Source organism: Salmo salar, chromosome 06, assembly GCF_965601325.2.
Source record: "Salmo salar chromosome 06, fSalSal1, whole genome shotgun sequence".
NCBI lineage: Eukaryota > Metazoa > Chordata > Actinopteri > Salmoniformes > Salmonidae > Salmo > Salmo salar.
The window spans coordinates 68,246,448-68,265,926 of NC_138296.1; the positions used below are offsets into that span (position 1 = coordinate 68,246,448).

The 19,479-nt window shown below is 41.6% G+C and overlaps 1 protein-coding gene across 1 annotated transcript in view; it reads right to left on the bottom strand.

The window, feature by feature from the left end:
* Positions 1-19,479, bottom strand: part of LOC106607829 (polypeptide N-acetylgalactosaminyltransferase 14) — a 119,852-nt gene that overhangs the window by 52,246 nt on the left and 48,127 nt on the right. The window lies entirely within an intron of this gene.

Genomic DNA, 19,479 nt, shown 5'->3' on the forward strand with positions numbered 1-19,479 from the left:
ATCCGGCTGTGATTGGGAGTCCCACAGGGCGGCGCACAATTGGCCCAGCGTTGTCCGGGGTAGGCCGTCATTGTAAATAAGAATTTGTTCTTAACTGACTTGCCTGTTTGAATAAAGGTTAAATAAATAAGGAATTTCAGGCTAAGCTGGATGGCTGGCCATGGCTGGGGCAGGAACGATTGTCTTAGAGGAGTGGATATAGGACTAACAGCAGACGGGACACACACAAACACACTACTCCATTAGATATGACATATGAAACACTGAGGAATAATAAAGATAATTGGCACACTGGACTTTCCCTCATAACAATGATCAATGACTAACATTTAAGAATTACTATCCATGAGTTCTTTCCTAATTTATTGAAAAGTGGGCAATTAAAAAACAAAGGAGCTGTTATTATTTAGCTCTTTGTGCAGAAGACTATGGCCTTGTCTGAATACCCCTCTTTGCGTTCTATATAGTCGGCATTTTGTCTATCCGAAAATAGAATGTTTTATAACGTAAGACATTTTCGACAATTGAGTTTGCTTTAAATGCCAGGATGTCCTAGTCATTTAGGCTTTTCATCTCGTAGGATTCACTGCACATTACTGAGGAAGACGATCAACTTCCAGACACACACGTTTTTGACACCAACAGCTGATAGTCAGAAAAGGTTCATGTACCAAAATGAACGAATGGCGGGAAATGAAATGATGCATTCTCAGTATGGTCGAGCCTAGTATGTTGATTTCAGTTGCTTACTGCTAATGTTTTTACTAAACAGTGCGTTCTAAATAGTATGTGGTACGATTTGTACACTGTATGTTGTTTTAGTAAGTAGCGGGCAAAACCATAAATCAGTATCCAGCAGTGGCATGGTGCAGCATTACCAAAAACATGCCAGCCTCCACAAAGTCCTGCAACATGGCTGAAGAGAGGGGCGGGTATGTGTGTGTTTACTCCGAGACAGAAGATGCTAACCCATCTGTGACCAATGTGGAGAACACAGACTGTAATTCTGTACACTTCTGTTCAAATGACACCAACAATCAACACCCTCTCTCTCTTGCTCTCTCTTCTCTCTCTCTCTCTTCTCTCTCTCTCTCTCTTCTCTCTCTCTCTCTCCTCTCTCTTCAGCTCATGATGATTCATTCCATTTTTCCAGTGAAAAGATAAGATAACAAGTCTGACTTGTGCTGAAAGACAGGCGCTGGGGTGACGATAAGGTCACCGCTGTTGTTGTTATTTTCTGCTGTCGTCAACACTACTGTTTTGAGTCATTTCGCCATGAGTTTGATGTGCTTTCTCCTCCGCAGTGTGCTCTGTGTGTGCTGAGATTCACAGAGAAACATCAAGGGAGCTGTGTGCCAGACAGATAAGCACAGGAAAGACCAGCAAACAAACAAATTATAATTTCACATTATTTTTTTTATTTTTTTTGGCTCAAATCAAATTAGCCATTGAATTCAACAGTTTTCCTGTTGCTTCATAAAAAGCTGCACATTGAGTGCCCTAATGACCAACACTGGTCTCTCTGTGGGATTCTTTCATCCTTTTAGAGCCAGGAAAGCAGAGCATTTCTGTGGATGTTTTCTTTTCAAAGCCTGGGTGGACGAAGTGGGTCTTTGGAGACGTTATTCAGATTAGCATGCAGATGGTGCTGGAATCATTCATATTTTAGCACGGCTGTTTGGGGGACCGCTTGTCCACTCTGTGTGTATACAGCCTCTGTTATTGAAGCCTTCTGAAAGTTCACATAAGGGTGAGAGAAACAGGAGTGGGGTGGGGTGGTCAGGGGTCAGGGTGATACAGGGACATCTGATGCCCCTATCTGTATATCTGTGCCTGAAGGGCCTGTTCCCCTATACAGTACTCCACTTCAGTGAGTTATTCAAACTGTGGGCAGTACGGACGCGGAGCAGCTGACTGCAACACCTGTCACCACATTTGTTTGGCGCAGAAAAACGCAGATCGGTTGAGATGTACCTGGCAAATACTGGCAGGTCTGTGTTGTTCCTCTGGCAAAGAGTCCAGTGCTTCCACTCCTCTCCTATCTCTCCTCTGCTCTCCTCTCTTCTCCTATCTCTCCTCTGCTCTCCTCTCTGCTCTTCTCCTATCTCTCTTCTCCTCTCCGCTCCTCTCCTCTCTCCTATCTTTCCTCTCCTATTTCTCCTCTCCTATCTCTCCTGTCCTCTCTTCTATCACACCTCTCCTATCTCTCCTATCTCCTATCTCTCCTCTCCTCTCTCTCCTCTCCTCTCCTATCTTTCGCTAAAGCCTACATCTATTCAAAGCTCTCTGTTTTCTTACACTTGTTTCAAGAGAGCGTTATCTCAGAGGTATAAGCCGTAGTGCAGCGTCACAGCAACAGTTTACCTCAAACACACATCTCTCAACACCAGGCCTTGAAAATCTCAGAAAATCTCCTCTGGCCCACTTAAACGGGGTACAATGCATGTTGATATCACCTTGTGGGTGGTCAACAGCTACTCTCAGGGGGAGAGAGAACGAGAGAGAGAGAGAGAGAGAGAGAGAGAGAGAGAGAGCGAGAGAGAGAGAGAGAGAGAGCGAGAGAGAGAGAGAGAGAGAGAGAGAGAGAGAGAGAGAGAGAGAGAGAGAGAGAGAAGCCTCCAGCAAACTAAACACTAGATACACTCTTGATGGAGGAAATGGCAGCATACAACATAATCCCATTTATTTCTGGCATATTAACCAGAGAGAGAGAGAGCAAAGAGAAAGATAGATAGAGAGCTGTCCTCATTATCCTGACTTCAAGCCATTTGCAATTCACCATGCTCTTTACAACAACACTAGTGCCAAGCCAGTAATAGTGCCAGAATGAGGTAGTCACATTCAAGAAGCTGTGACCTAGATTGTGGCCGGGCAGGTGGGCGGGCACGGAGCAGGGTGCGGTCAAAGAACACCCATCTCCTCACACCCACACACCCACCCACACACACACACACCCACCCACCCACCCACACACACAAGCCTGTAACCCCATAGGACAGTCTCCCGATCGGGTGTTCCGTTCCATCGCCTGTAATGTAGACAAGCCTCTTTAGAGGGACTATCTGGGTGGGAACATTGGGTGTAGTGAGGCAGCCTGGGCCAGAAAGCAACACTAGCCACATAGGAGAAGAGACAGTGGAGGTCAGAGATCTCTGTGGTGGATCCCTACCAAAGTACAAGAGAGGGAAATCCTTTAGTATGGATAAGTAACTGAAGGAGAGAGGGACCCCCTTAGTAGTGAATCATTGATTCTTGTACTGTGTATGATGTGCGTATCTTGTTTTACATTAACACAGAACTACCAGAGAAATTAGTAACTATTACATTCAAATATGATCTTTAATGTAATCTACGATGTGTTACACCACCTGCACTAAGACTCTCCTAGTTCCATAGAAGTGCCATACCTTCCTCATCATAAATGTACGGTATACTTGAATACCATTGTTGGTTTTACAGAAACTAGGACTTTTCCTAAAAAATTTTTTAAAAAATGTCTAAAAGTATGAATTAATTGAAGAGATCGAAGGAAGCTGGTGTTATTGAAGGATATTAAAGGGCCGTTCCACCAACTTGATTTCACCTCATTTGAACATGCTGTCGTGAAGAGCACACGTTGAACTTCATAAGAGACTAAATAAAAAAATGTCTGTGCCTATGGTAAGTGTCTATTATGTGCCAAATAATGTAACAGGGATGACTGTAACAGGGTTGACTGTAACAGGGTTGACTGTAACAGGGTTGACTGTAACAGGGTTGACGACTTCATCTTAAATAATCCAGAAATCAATCTCCTTGTGACAGGAGCTTGTTGTGTGCAACAGGGTGTGGCAAGGGTATGCAAGCTACCCCCCCCCAAAAAAAGGTAAAACAAATTCTAGACTGTCTATCTATTAGGCTCATCCTCACTCTCTCTGTGGACCAGCACAGCAAACATGAAACAGAATCCATTGAGAAAGACTAGTCCACAGAGACAGAGCACAGGAATAATGGCTGAAGTTACAGGGAAAAGGGGCTTTGCTTTCTAAAAACTGACATAGCTTTCCAATGGGATCGCCATCAATCCCTTCCTCACACTAGCTGGATGTTTAGAGGCAACAGGTTGTGATTTCCTACAGCCAGCTGGGGACAATGGCTACCTACTGTACCAACATCCACTCACCATCCCCCTCCCTCCCTCCCTCACCCTCCCTCACCCCATCGCCTCACACACAAACCCATCTGTCAGAGACCGATGGTGTCTGCAGCCCCCCCAAAAATGACCTGCCTCGCCCAATGCTCAACACACACACACACACATAGAAGTCAACTTAGCATGCTGCGCTGTTTAATTGTGTCAGCTAGGCCAAAGTCCCCAGGTCAGATTAAGTGTGCCAGGCTGCCATCTTAACATTACTGTACCACAAGGTCACACCGTCCCATCCACCTCAAATAGACCCTGGCATGTGATGCCAGCCTGGGACACAGGGTGTGGCAATTGAATGCAAGCTTCACAAATGTTTTTTTAATTGTTAAAACATTTCTAGCCTGTCTGTCTATGGGTTACAGGGTTGGTGTGTTATGCTCAACCCGCTAAGTTTTCACCACAAAACACCAGAAAATTGGCAAAAAGAGAAGAACTAGCTCATAGAAGTCAACGTAGCATGCTGCGCTGTTTAATTGTGTTAGCTAGACCAGCTTATATGGTTTTACACTATGATTTTTTAGATGTTCAATGTTTCACCATATTAAAATGAGAGATCAGTTCACATAACAGGTTGGACTTTAAAATGAGGGACAGACGTATGTGAAACACTAACCACATTAAATACAAACTAATCTTCAGAAATGACTTTACAATGATGGTGAAGACTTCTTGGGATTAAGTGGGTTAAAATCTTCCTAGAAGTCACAGAATGTGCACAGAGGGACATGTCAAAATGCATAAAGAGGATTAATTGAATTCTCCATGTGGTCTATATTAAAGGGCACTTCATTTAATATAACAGGCTTTTAAAATGCTATATTGGTGCGCAATTTATACTTAAAATATCAAAAGGGATGCAAAAGGCACTCATTTCATGGAACAACCTAGAAGCTCTACATCATGAATCCAGGCCACCAGATCTGAGAGTGTACCAGCCCGCTCAACCCACTGCTCTCCCTTCCTGACATCAATGCCTCATCAGGATTTATTCTTGTTCAGGCACATATGTGTGACGTCATATCTCTGATGAGATTTGAGGAAAGGAGATGGAGCTTTCCTTTCCTCTTCATCTCCTCTCCTCTTCTCAGCACCACTCATTCACAGGGAATGGTGAATGTTTGGAGACAGGAACATTTATCCATCATGTCTGGTCTGCTCATGTATCACACACACAACTAAATCCTAGTCCACAGAGGCAACCCAAAATAGATCTTATCACCAATCTTCTACATTAATGGTATTTTAAACAGTCATTAAAATTCACAGCTGCTCTGTGGAGACTGGATATAGTGATTTATTAACATGGCGAGGAAAGCCTGTCTCGAGGGGGAATAGTAGGCGATGTTCTCATTTGAAAATAGAGCTCCCATGAGTATTTTTATCGTATTCATCAGCCAAGTCACAGTTCCTTAAGTGACCAGCAAGAGTTCTTCCTCTGTTTGGAAAACATGAGCGTTGTTTCTGCAGTAAGGGAAATGTGCACCCTGGCACTACTAGAATATTAATGTGTTTGCATCAGAAAACTTGCAATGTGTTCTTCCCAAGGATCACCATTTAGAACTTGCTATGCTGTATGTTGTAGACTGAAAGAAATGTATTTTTCAGGCCAATACAAATACAATAGAAGACTAATAGAGTATGCCTGCTGTTTTTCCTTTCATTATTGTCACAACTAAATTGACATACATTATAATATGTTCCCACAGAGAATTATTATTATGAAGTCAAATCTACTGTAACAAAGCTACATTTCACCAGGCAGCAGCTCTTTGAGTCAGACTGTAACAACCGAGTGGTTGACAGGTTTTCACAGGTCTCTGCAGTGCTTTGTGCGTGAGGTCCCTTAAAGCAGAGCATCCCTTGAAAGCCAGATTTAAATTAATATTGCCATGCATTCCCCCAGCCTGGAAGTATGCCTCTCTCTCTAACTCAAACTCCTACCTGCCTGCCACGCAGTCGAAGTGATTCGAATCTGGCAAATCCAAATACATTGAATAATAGCAGCCCTGGTGTGCCTCCCAGCTGTGAGCCCCAAGTTAAATCTCTCCTCGGCGAGAAGAGAGGAAAACCAGCTTATGAAAATGCAGGCCTACCCCCGGAACGACACTATCTCAGTAAACCTCTGCCAACACGACTCCAACACAGGGATCAAAGTCTGTTGCTGCAGTACAGAAAGCTCAGTAAGAAGAAGGCTGCATCTGCTTGTAACCCCCTACTGCTGAAGTGATGGCACACTCGTAGGGCTTGCACAATTAACGTATAATCGTGTAACCGACGATTATGGATGAAGACTGTCATGATAATAAATAATCCGTCATATAACCGTAAAAAATAAATCTATTCAACTTTGTGATGAAACTTTGTTGCTCCTTGCTGAAACAAGCAAAGTGTTGTAGCAAACAGGTCTTTGGTTGCCTAGGCAATACCTCCCTCCCTGCAGCCGCAGCACATGCGTCAGGAGTGGAGGAGAGAAGAAAATGTGTCTTAACAAAAAAATGATTGTGCTCTTCAAACGATTATAAGCGTGACTGCGGTCATTTGACTGACCAAAAACCGAATCCAAAATCTCATGACCGTCACAGCTCTACACACTAAACAATTAACAAACAGTTAACAATAAAACATCACAATAAGGTGCAGAGAATTCGATTATCCTGCTATCCATTGATAACTGCGTGCCGTTTTCAAGGGATTGTTAAATAAATGTGAACTATTTGGTTATAATATCATCACCTCTTGAAGAGCATAGTCAGAACTACAAATGTCCAATTACTCCACATTTAGCTCTGTCATCAGAGTTATACAGCAAGTAACTGCATGATTTCATGATCAGTAAACATCAATTGATCATGTAATTTCAGATACCTGAGGGTAGACTCACGATATCTCTCAATATTGTCCTCCATTAATTGGATTAAAGTGAACTATACCTGACAAGTATGAGTGTTTTGCATACATTTGCCATCCTTTGTGGACTCTTCCTGTCAAGCAGCAGAAGGACCCATTTGCTGATGTAATGTTAGCTGATAATGTTTACTTTGCAAGCTACCAGTAGAAACGTTGTCCAGTTGGCTAAACATAGTTGCTAAACAACCAACGTAGGCCTACCTAGCGAAGTAGGCGAACATTATCCCCTTTTCAACATTGTTTTATTATTATTATTATTATAAAAACATTTTGTTGGGGTAAATCAGCGCTAATATTGCAGATAGATTGTAGCTTCCATCAATGTAATTGTCTGCATCATTTCCAATCCCCGATATATTTTTTTGCAAATATACTGTATAATATATATATATTATATATATATATATATATATATATATATATATATTCATACATACGACACACACACACACACACACACATATATACATTTATATATATAATATACACACATCTTTTTAAAATATTATTTTCTTTACTATTTTACACTAACCCTACCATTCCTCCCCTAATTGGAGTAAACTAGTGAACAACAGCACTTAGGCTTCTACTTCCAGCTCATGCATACTATAAACATTTTACAGACACAATATACTTTACAATAGTTATCTTTTGTTTGTTTTTACTCATATCCTTCCGCTACCCTCAACCCCTTCCATCTATTTCTGATGTCCTTCCAGTTTGATTTCTCTGTGCTGTTACATAAAATTCAGACCCTATATACAAATTACGGACACAGGATATTGTACATTAGTTATCTTGTTGTTATTAGTTTCACCCTTCACCTCCACCCAACCTGTCCCATCTATCTCTTAACACCATCCATATTGGATTTCTATTTGCCATATATCTTTCAAATGTGCTGCTGAAACCTTTCTATTCTCATTGTTTCTTCAGATTGTAAATTAAAGATACATTTTTTTGCTAAAAGTATTATTATATTATTGATCAATTGACTATGACTTTTCAAATCACCCAGTAGTGCTATCTGCAGAGTTAATTCCAGGTAAAGGTTGCAATTCTTCAGCCATTCCTGGACCTGTGACCAAAAACAAGCTACATATGGACAGTACCAAAACAATTGATCTAATGATTCTGTCTCTTCACAGCAAAATCTGCAGAGCTGGGATGGTTGTATCCCCCATATATATAACATTCTATTGGTTGCAATACTTCTAAATAATAATTTGAATTGAAAAATTAGAATTTTTGAATCCGGCGCCGTTTTGCATATCAGTTCATAGGCAGCGTAGCCTAGTGGTTAGAGCATTGGACTAGTAACCGAAAGGTTGCAAGATCAAATCCCTTGAGCTGACAAGGTACAAATCTGTTGTTCTGCCCCTGAACAAGGCAGTTAACCCACTGTTTCTAGGCTGTCATTGAAAATAAGAATTTGTTCTTAACTGACTGGTAAAATAAAAAAATGTGCCAGTGAATCAGTTCATTGAAAATCTCATCCCAACTATTTTGCAATATATATGGCACAGCTGTCAATTTTTTTGTCCTTAAATTAAACTGGTATACTTTTTTATGTATCACAATTTTCTTTAACCAATTTTGGTCTTTAATGCAGGGCCGACAAACAAGTTCCTTATTTTTTTCTCCCTTCCACTTACCTCTTAGTTGGTTGTAATTTTGGGTAGAGCACACTTTTCCATATATTTTTGTTAGCTGCATGTGTGACATAACTCCACCAGTCCTATTTATGATATCATTTACAAAGATTATACTTTTTTAAAACATTTAAAAAACATTTTTTAGATTTTTTGTCAATTAGTATATTTGAGTTTAACCACAATATTTGTTGTAATATTTGTTCGTTTTTTTCTGGTGGATTAAATTGAAATTGCAACCAACTTTCTATGGCTTGTTTTAAAAATAGCAATATTTTAGAGATTATTTAATTTTCAAATAACCGAAAGTGAGAGGTTGTAATCTGAATAAAGGGAAAAAGGAAATTATTGAACATGGGGTGAGACATTCTTACTAATCTGCTAGAGAACCAGTTCGGGTTTAAGTACAATTTTTGTATGACTGAAGACTTTAGTGAGAGGTCTAATGCTTTAATATTTCTGCCCTCTGAATTCATATTCATTATATAAATAGGCCCGTCTGGCTTGCTGTTCCAAATAAAATAGATAATCTTTTGCTCCCATAATTTAAAAAACAGGTCGCTAGGTGTAGGAAAGACGATAAGCAAATAGGTAAACTGGGATATGACTAAAGAGTTAATCAAGGTGTTTTTTCCACAAATAGACATTGTTTTTAAGAGTGTTTCATCACAATCGCTGCTGACAGACATGATAGACTACATTGATTGATGGACCATGTCAAATTGGCTAGCTAGCTAATAACAGATCAGGTCAATATGGCTAGTTAACAAGCTAACTTTCAGGGGATAAACTAGATGGCTATATACAAATATTGTTTGATTTGCTTGCCATCTATAGTGGTGATGACAGTTGTCTGACTGACAACTTGCCAATGTCAAACTCTTTCCAAAAGCCTAATCTCTTAGGGAGCAAGCTAAATGACATTTTTTTTGCATAGCTAGCTAACTAGCTAACTAGCTACAAGCCAAATGTATAGCCTACCCTCACATATCTGAAAGTACATGATCGATTGATGTTTACTGATCATGAAAAGCATGCAGTTACATGCTGTATAATGCTGATGACAGAGCTACATGTGGCATAGTTCTGACAAGAGGTGATGATATTAAAACCTAGTTGTAACATTTATTTAACATTCCTTTGAAATGGTTTTAGTGGAGCTGGGGTCTCCTTGCCCCCCAGCAGCCAAGTCGAACACTTTGCGTAGTATTGTGACGTTTTATCGATAACAACTTACACAATAAAACCCATATTATCAGGCACAAGTATTAGTCCAGTTTCATCGATGATTTGAGCAACATTCGACGAGAAGTACATATCATGGTGGAAAAAAAACAGTAGTGAAAAACTAGGACATAAGCAATATCCAGGTCCTTATATACTGTATAACATCAAAGTGAGAATTATCTGATAAGGCTCCAGAGGAGAGGAATATATCATCTCATTTATTTGCTGTGAATGCCTCTGGGACTTGGGGATAGCAGCCACAACTTGGTGCGCTGCACAGAAACCATCATTCACTTCGGCCATAGCTTGGGGTGTACTTTACTTACAAGGCTCTCTTAAATAGCATGCACACAGCATATAATTAGTCTCTCTGTCAGACACAACAGCTGTGGGGGTACTGGGAAGGGAAGCAGCATATTGCTGCTGGTGGACTTGGTGAAGTTTCTGTAGGGAAGATAAACGCGTCCTTGCAAAGCAGAGAGAGAATTTTTCTGGTTGGGGGGTTCCATACAAAGAATCTCTGGTCACTCCACCGTTCTCACTTAAAACAGTTTCTGCTGGGGTGATGAATTAAGCAATGTGGGGGTATGATATGTTGGGCTACCGTACATTCCGCCCATATATTGTTGACGAGAGGAAGTAACCCATATGCACTCAGGTTATTATTACTGAACCAGATGGCCAAACAGAGGAAGAAGACAACATCTACACACTGTGGCCTCTGGGCACACATCCATTGTCTCAGCTTCTGAAAAGAAAAAATCCAATGCAAATGTCTGGCAACAAATACAGGCAATTGCACATTTCCATTGCAGCACCTGTCTAATGTCATTAATATGCAATCAATAAAAAGCTAATTCTGTGAGGACCAGTGTGTAGTAGTGAATGTGTACCTGTCTGACAGTGTCTCTAGGTGGAGCAGAGAATGACTGTTTAGAATCCCACTATATCTCTATGGCTCTGTAGGATGGCATGTGAGTGTTACAGCTAATGGGAGACTTGAAGTCTCTGAGGACCCAGGAAGTAGTATGGGGTTAAACAGAGGAGCTCATATCCTGTTTGGATTACCACTGACTAACGGACTGACTGACGAGGGGGGGGGGGGGGGGGGATCTGTCTTCAGCCCTGCTGCTGCCATGGATACTCATCCTCTCACTCTCTCTGTGGACCAGCACAGCAAACATGAAACAAAATCCATTGAGAAAGGCTTGTCCATAGATACAGAGCACAGGAATAATGGCTCACATTACAGGGAAAAGAGGCTTTTCTTTCTGAAAACTGCCATAACTTTCCAATGTGATCGCCATCAATCCCGTCCTCACACTAGATGGTTGTTTACAGGCTACAGGTTGTGATTGCTTTTAGCGCCATAGGCTACAGCTAGCTGGGTTACATCAGGAATGGATACCTACTGTACCAACATCCACTCACCAACCTCTCCCTCCCTCACCCTCCCTCACCCCATCCCCTCACACACAATCCCATCTGTCAGAGATTGATGGTGTCTGCAGCCCCGAAAAATTACCTGCCTCGCTCATTGCTTAACAAACACACACACACACACACACATAGAAGTCAACTTAGCATGCTGCGCTGTTTAATTGTGTCAGCTAGACCAAAGCCCCCAGGTCAGATTAAGTGTGCCAGGCTGCCATCACAACATTACCGTACCAAACCGTCACATCCACCTGAAATAGGCCCTGGTATGTGATGCCAGTCTGGGACACAGCACAGGGTTTTTTTTAATAGTTGGCCCACAGGTATTGTGACACAGTTCAGCAAAGAAATAGGGCCTAGATGTAGTAGACAGTGCTACAAACCTCTTTGCCATAAAAGGAAAGACATTGGGGTTAGTTGAGACAAGCAAAAGATAAAATCACTCCATTGGCAATAAAACATCATTGGCGATAAAATGTGGCTGTATAATATTTAAGGAAGCAATTGTGATATCCTGTATAATTTGATCTGATAAATACTTCTCTGGTGCTGGTTTTGTTCAGTCTTGTCTTGAAAGGGTTAGCTATGTTGTCATATCCCATAGGAAGAGATGGTGTGAGGAGCTGTTTTCAGCCTGCAGGTTGCTTCCCTAGTTTGTTTTCCACACGAGAAACAGCTGCAGGGAGCGCTGAGGGATTATGGGTACCTGCACTGACATATCTGAAGGTCAGGTTCATTCTAAAGTGGGAAGTGTGTAGTCGCCTCTAGCCACTGATCTAATGTCAGTTTTGCCCTTCTACTCCGTAATGGTTTTGGCTAGGGTTTGCTGATCCTAAATCTGTGCCAATCGGCAACCGCTACCTCATTAACTTGAGCTGAACCTCAAACTACAGTAGTAATCCTATAACACAGCATGCAAAAACATACCAGCGACCAGGTGGTTATGCTTTCTCATAAAAAATATAAAGAGGACTCTTAATCCTGCTCTGTGTATGTCTGCTCGCTTCAAATGCTTTGAACCTGAAATCTGCCTCTCCGATGCATATTTTAACATCAAACATTTAACATTGAATGCATTGTCGAGGTTCCGACACATCTTTGCGTGGCAAGCAATCACTTCTCAATAATACTCATGACTATTCAGTGAAGCTTTCGGTTGATGTTAATTGAAGAATTTCCCCAGGTGTTTTTCAACTGCAGGTGTTTTGCAGTGGCCTTCAGAAGCAGCAATGTGTGTGTGTATTTGTATGTGTGTGTGTGTCTGTGTGTGAGCCATTACACAGGTTTCTCTGAGAGTTACCTCTTAGTTTGGGGCGTCTGTCTCATTGCCTGTGCTGATTTAGTGGGCAGCCAGTCGTAGCGCTCCTTGCCTGTTCCCTAATTGGGTCCTGTCACCATTCTGAGGGATCTCTCCTCCAGCCCAGAACCCCCTTCACAGATATCCCTCCACATTGGCAATCGTAATTGATAACCAAATGTGATGACTGCAATATCCGGCGGCGGGACAAGTAGGCGACGGACAGCAGTGATTGGATATAATTGCCCTGTTGAAAAACGGGTCCTGACAGCTTTGAGCTATCTCAGCCAAACAGCTGGCTGAATCAATGCTGTGCTTTGCATTGGAGGAGTTCCCAGATGGAGACAGATGCCTGTGGGTCGCAGTTAGAGAGGCCTGGTGGGCCTGAGCCTGAGGACCACCCCTCCTACTCTCCTGGGTCTGATATTACACACACACACACACACACACACACACACACACACACACACACACACACACACACACACACACACACACACACACACACACACACACACACACACACACACACACACACACACACACACACACACACACACACACATTAACTGTGGAGCCTGCCGTACCCTTCCAAGGGCTGAGAGAGAAGAGCAAACACTACCCGTGGGCTCAGTCAACCTCCCCCTCCCTTCATGCTGCTGCATGTATTTACACGTTGAAGTTGAAGTCAAAGGGAGCCCAGGGCTTGATATGTGGCAGGCTTATTAAGAACAGTTCAACCATCTCTCTACGGACCCATTAGCACCTCTCCCAGCCATTTACCCACACATCATTCTCATCATGACAGCCCGTTGCTGTCACATGATTCCCATAGGAACAACAAGAACCTTTAGCTAGATGCCAGAGAAAGGGAAACATAATACACGATCTGAGCTCAAAGTGCAACGTAAACTGTGACCGAACATATCTCAGTGATAAAGGGTAATGGTAGGTGCTGGATGTTCATGCACATGCTAGTAGCGATGTTGAGTATGATGGCTGATGCATGGGAAGAAGATTAGCCAGATGGTATTTGAATTAGCTCTTGTCCCTATGGAGCAGCTGTCCAACGCAGCACACCCAAGAACAGACAGTCTCTTCATCAGGACCGCTCAATGTTGTTTACTAAGTGAAGGTGTTGTATTACTGGTCTGACACACTAGAAGTTTCAGGTGAGCTCAGTTCATCTATATTCTATGAGCAACAGCTGTTTTATTGTCAATTCGATTCTCTACACACATTTCTAAATGGGTCAAAGTGTGTTTGCCTTATGACTTCATTTATTTATTTCCTTGACAGACGGGAGGTCGGAGGAAGCAATATTATCTCCTGTGATTAATCTAGCAGTTGATGAATGATAATCGAACAATACTATCTCCTGTGATTAATCTAGCAGTTGATGAAGGATAATTGAATAATAATATCTCCTGTGATTAATCTAGCAGTTGATGAATGATAATTGAACAATAATGTCTCCTGTGATGAATCTAGCAGTTGATGAATGATAATCAAACAATAATATCTCCTGAAATTAATCTAGCAGTTGATGAATGATAATCAAACAATAATATCTCCTGAAATGAATCTATCAGTTGATGAATGATAATTGAACAATAATATCTCCTGTGATTAATCTAGCAGTTGATGAAGGATAATCAAACAATATTATCTCCTGTGATTAATCTAGCAGTTGATGAATGATAATCGAACAATACTATCTCCTGTGATTAATCTAGCAGTTGATGAATGATAATCGAACAATACTATCTCCTGTGATTAATCTAGCAGTTGATGAATGATAATCGAACAATAATATCTCCTGTGATTAATCTAGCAGTTGATGAATGATAATTGAACAATAATATCTCCTGTGATGAATCTAGCAGTTGATGAATGATAATCGAACAATAATATCTCCTGAAATGAATCTATCAGTTGATGAATGATAATCGAACAGTGTGGCCTCCTGTTGGATTACTGCCTCACCAACATTAAAACATTGAACAGACCGTTCCAAACACCAGAGACTTACTTCACTTTTCCGGTGACTATGATCCCAGTGCTAGTGCTATTGATCAGTCTGTGTCTGTTTTAGAGTTCATTTCTCCCCCTCATTGAGCTCTGAGTGCACTAAATGCTCTTTTAAAAATGCCCTCAATGGTCAAATTAAGCCAATTAACTAGAAGCATTAAGAGCAATGGGAACATCCTAACACCCCTCCTGCCCTTTCCTGTTCTAGCTTCCAACTATAGTGGCTCAGCACCAGGTTCAGGAGGTAAACGCAGAGACAGGAGCCATCCTTCCTGATGTAACCCCCTCTGACAGCTCAGTGTGACGTTCTAAATAATAGATCTCTATAGTGACGGGCGTGGCAGATTCAGGGAAACTAAAGCAGATGAAGACATCTGCATGGAGATCTGCCATCACAATAGAACTTCTCCTCAACTACTTTCCACTATTTTTTTGCAGAAGAAACACATGCTCTGATGTAGTGGTCAAATAGCCAGTGGGTGTTTCTAATTGGTTCTGTAGACTTTGAAACGGTAACTTTCTGTGGTGGTTTTCCTTTTTCCAGTAAATCTGTAACGATCGTCGTATATACTGGACCAAGGCGCAGCGGGTTGAGTGCTCATTTTATCTTTTATTTAGAACACTCAATTAACAAAACGTACAAACGAACAGTATTGCATGCTAACACAGCAGTGCAACAACAACTTCCCACAAGGGACAGGTGAAAACAGGGCTACCTAAGTATGACTCTCAATCAGCAACAACGATGTACAGCTGTTCCTGATTGAGAGCCATACCAGGCCAACACAAAGAAATACACAACATAGATAGAGCATAGAAATACACAACATAGAACATAACCAAAACCCCGGAATACTCTAAACAAACAGCCCTCTACATAAACACATATAACAACAAACCCCGAACCACATAAAACAAACACCCCCCTGCCACATCCTGACCAAACTACTATAACAAATAACCCCTTTACTGGTCAGGACGTGACAAAATCAACATAAAAAGGCCTCTAGAATAAAACAAGTGAAGGTTTCTTTATCCCATATTGATGTAATTCATCAGTATCTCACAAACAAAAAATAATTATTGGGAAATATCTCATACATTAATGAATTGCAGTTCTCTAGTTCCATATATCCACAAAGCCCAGACACAAATTAAAACTCCATCGAGACAATTTGCCGTCACAATCAGAACTGCAAAATAAAACACTGCTATTCCTCTGTGATACAAACAGTTAAGACAGCAAAGAGATAAAGCATTCTGAAAGAAAGATGCTAGAAATGTCAAAGCCAAATAAAACCTCTAACTACCTGAGAAGTCTTTGGTTTGATCATTACGTGGACACAGCTTTAAATAGAAATAGAGAGGTCTCAAAATGACCTCCTCTTCTGTTTCCAGTAAAGGAAGCAAAGGAAACTGTGATGGTGCTCTAAGGAATATGTACTAATCATGTCTAGATATATAAGATATATAAATATAAAGAAACAATGGAAAATACCCTTGGCTACAGTACAGTATCTGACTCAAGTAAAGCTGTGATTGCCCCTCTGTGAGAAAGTGCCCTAGGACTGCCTGCATGGTCCTGCATTTAACAACATATCTGGAGATGTCATGTCCTATAATTGATATATTGGCTCCGCCTGAATAAATTACATCAATTTGGATTTTTATTGCGGGCCGTCCTGAAATTGTTAAAACAGGCCCTAGCGCTCAGCATAATGGTTTCCTATCATTAATGAGATCTATTGATTGTAGGCGCCCCAGACTCTGTATTGATTTACAAATGTTGAGTTTCACTGCAGCCGTGTAGGCCATTTGGATGTCATTAAGTCAACCAGTCATAACTTACAACATAATTGGTTCAATGTACAATTTCACTCACAAATAGCCTTTAAGGAGCTCCAATCTCCTTCAGCATTCATTCCTTCAGCGTGCAAGACACTAAAGATTTATAGCAAGGCTCCCATTTTAAATGACAAAACTACAATTATCTGAGCAGCTAAAACGCTGAATGATGGCTCCCCTCCAATCCAATGGACTTTGGAAATCAGGGTTGAGCGTGAGATCCGTCTTTATGCAGTAATTAATTCCCTGATGATTCAGTAACTGATATTCATACAGTGTTCATTTACTAAGAGCTATTTCAATGAGGCATCAGTACCACGACTACAGGCCCTGTGGTTGTGGGGAGAAAAGAAGAGCTATGGTAAAATGGTAAGGGCTTAGATTGGTAAGGAGTGTAGGTCAAGTCTTGTGGTGTAGAGCACCGATTCGCAACCTCCTACTGGACACAGACGTCAATTCAACATCTATTCCACGTTGGTTCCACGTAATTTCATTGAAATTATGTGGAAACAACGTTGATTCAACCAGGCAGTGGTCTGTGGACCAATGGGGGTCCTCTAGGTACAGTAGCTACTAGTGGACCACCAAGGCCATATGTACCCTGTGGTTCATGGGAGAAAAGGTTTGGGAAGCACTGGAGTAGAGAAAAATTCTGTTTAAGTTGTACTCTACCGTATTACATGCTACATGTTGGTGTGCCACCCTAGTGAGAAGCGAACGTTCCTGTTGATTCTGTGAAATGGCAGCTTCAATTAGCAGTGACGAGAGCAAGGTACCCAGTGAGCGCTTATCATTTAATAGTCCCAGGGAAATAGCGTTCCCTAGTCTGCATAGAAGCTCTCGGAAACTTCTAGCTGCTCTGCCGAACGTGTGAGCTGTGTGTACTTTACTTACTACAACGAGAGAGAAAGAGAGAGAGAGAGAGAGACACACACAGAAAGAGGGGGGGGGGGGGGGGGGTGAGAGGGGAGGGGTGTGGGGAGACCTAGTGAAATATGTTGGTGAGAGTCTAATTTTGCATGTGATTTAATGCTCTGCTAGCTCACCCCGGGGAGCCTTTCTATTCATTATGTCCTCCTCAAATGGCCACACACACCGACCTGAAGACACCAAGTGGAATGGTCCTGCTCACAGCCCACACAGCCAATGATCTCTGTGGATTTATCACCTTGACACCAGACACCAGCTCCGCTCTGTCATCATACCACATTAATTTATTTGCGGTCCTCAGAATGGCTTGGAATTAACTTTCTTAATCTTCAGGCAAAGCCATAAAAATCTCTCATGCAAACCCAATACTTTTAACTATATTCGAAAGTATCGTTTGGATTGTATGCAGCCAGAGAAAGGATTAAGCGAATGCTGTGTTCATGTAAAAATGTAACAGTTCTCTATAGCATTGAGTCACCTTTGCTGTCACAGTACAGTACATATTGGTTTCCATGGCTGCCTTGGCTGGATATTGGAGGAATTTCAGTCAAGAGAGCAGAGAATTTCAGTACCAGTGGTGCTCCACATTTGGCCTATTTTATCTGAGCTTGGTGAATCATCTACAATATGTCCTCCTGAGTGAGAGTCAACATTAAGAAAGTTCATTTACATTTCTTTATCTCCCTCAAAAAAGAGAATCCCATACCATTAAAATAATCAATCAAGCCAGTTCCTTTTCAACTTCTGAGGCCAAGATATGCAAGCGTGGGGCGACCAATCTTCTCCCCAGCGATTTAATCTAGCAGATCTTTTCATATCAAAGCTGTGACTGCTGCTGCCTCCAAACAGGGCTGGGCTCTAGTCTCCAGCAGAATGGAGATGCTCTACTCTACAGCTCTCTCAGAGCGATGGGAGGAGATGATAGGGACAGGAGGAACACGCTGAAATCTGACATCCCTCTGTCAACGCCGATACAGGCAGCAGAACTGATATGCCTCTCAGTCTGCTCCTCTTGGAAACAGTGGAAATGGACCTGAAAGAGGCTTTTCATGTCATAGGCTAGGGCGTTATCCCGTATATACTGTATACCGGGTTAGTCGGAAAAAGCCACGGGATGGTTTTACAATACTGGCAATACCATCGAAACTATTTATCTGAAGTTTTTCAATAAATGTGAATAAGTTAATACCTGCAGTCAATTTGTGCAAAACGTTAGGAGATAAAGCAGATTGCGTTCTTCATTTCACCTGTCACATTAATTTACACCAGATGCTTACCGTAGTTCCCAAGAACAGTTGAGCCAGTCACATGTTTGTTTGTAAATAGGGAGACAACGGGAGGCAACGGGAGCTGGTGAATCCATAGCGTTCTATACAGGGGCGGAGCCAGAGGGGTGTCCGGGGTGGACTGGACACCCCTGACATCTGATTGGCCATCCCGGGTGCCACCCCACAATTTAATTCGCTACTGGTAGTTTGATGCTGATTGACATCTCATTTCACCTCTTGTTGAAAGAAGCATTTATTTTGACATTAGGTGGCACATTTTTCAAATTGAGGACGATGAAGAGAGAATATTAACATTGGTTGCGAGATACAGAAGAATAAGAATAAGAAGAACATACAGAACAAAAAGAGAATATTTCCACAGCTCCACAAGCTCTTATTGCGATTGGCGAAAGCATCATATTTGAAGTAAGTTTTAAAGTTTAGCATCGGGTATATGTTTCCTGAACAACTTTTACGAAAGTTGAGTCGCTGTGTAAGTTAACGTTAGACCTTTGGCTCCGTTAACAGACAGTTAATCAGATAAGAGAGATTGGTTCCCAATTTAGCCTAACATTATGTTTACATCTGTGCTAGTAATAAAAACGCATATACAGTGCAGTGTCGTAAGTTACAATATAGAAATGTTTAGCTAATGTGGGGTAACTAGTAGGCTACAGCTGTCAGTGTTCAGCAAGTTAA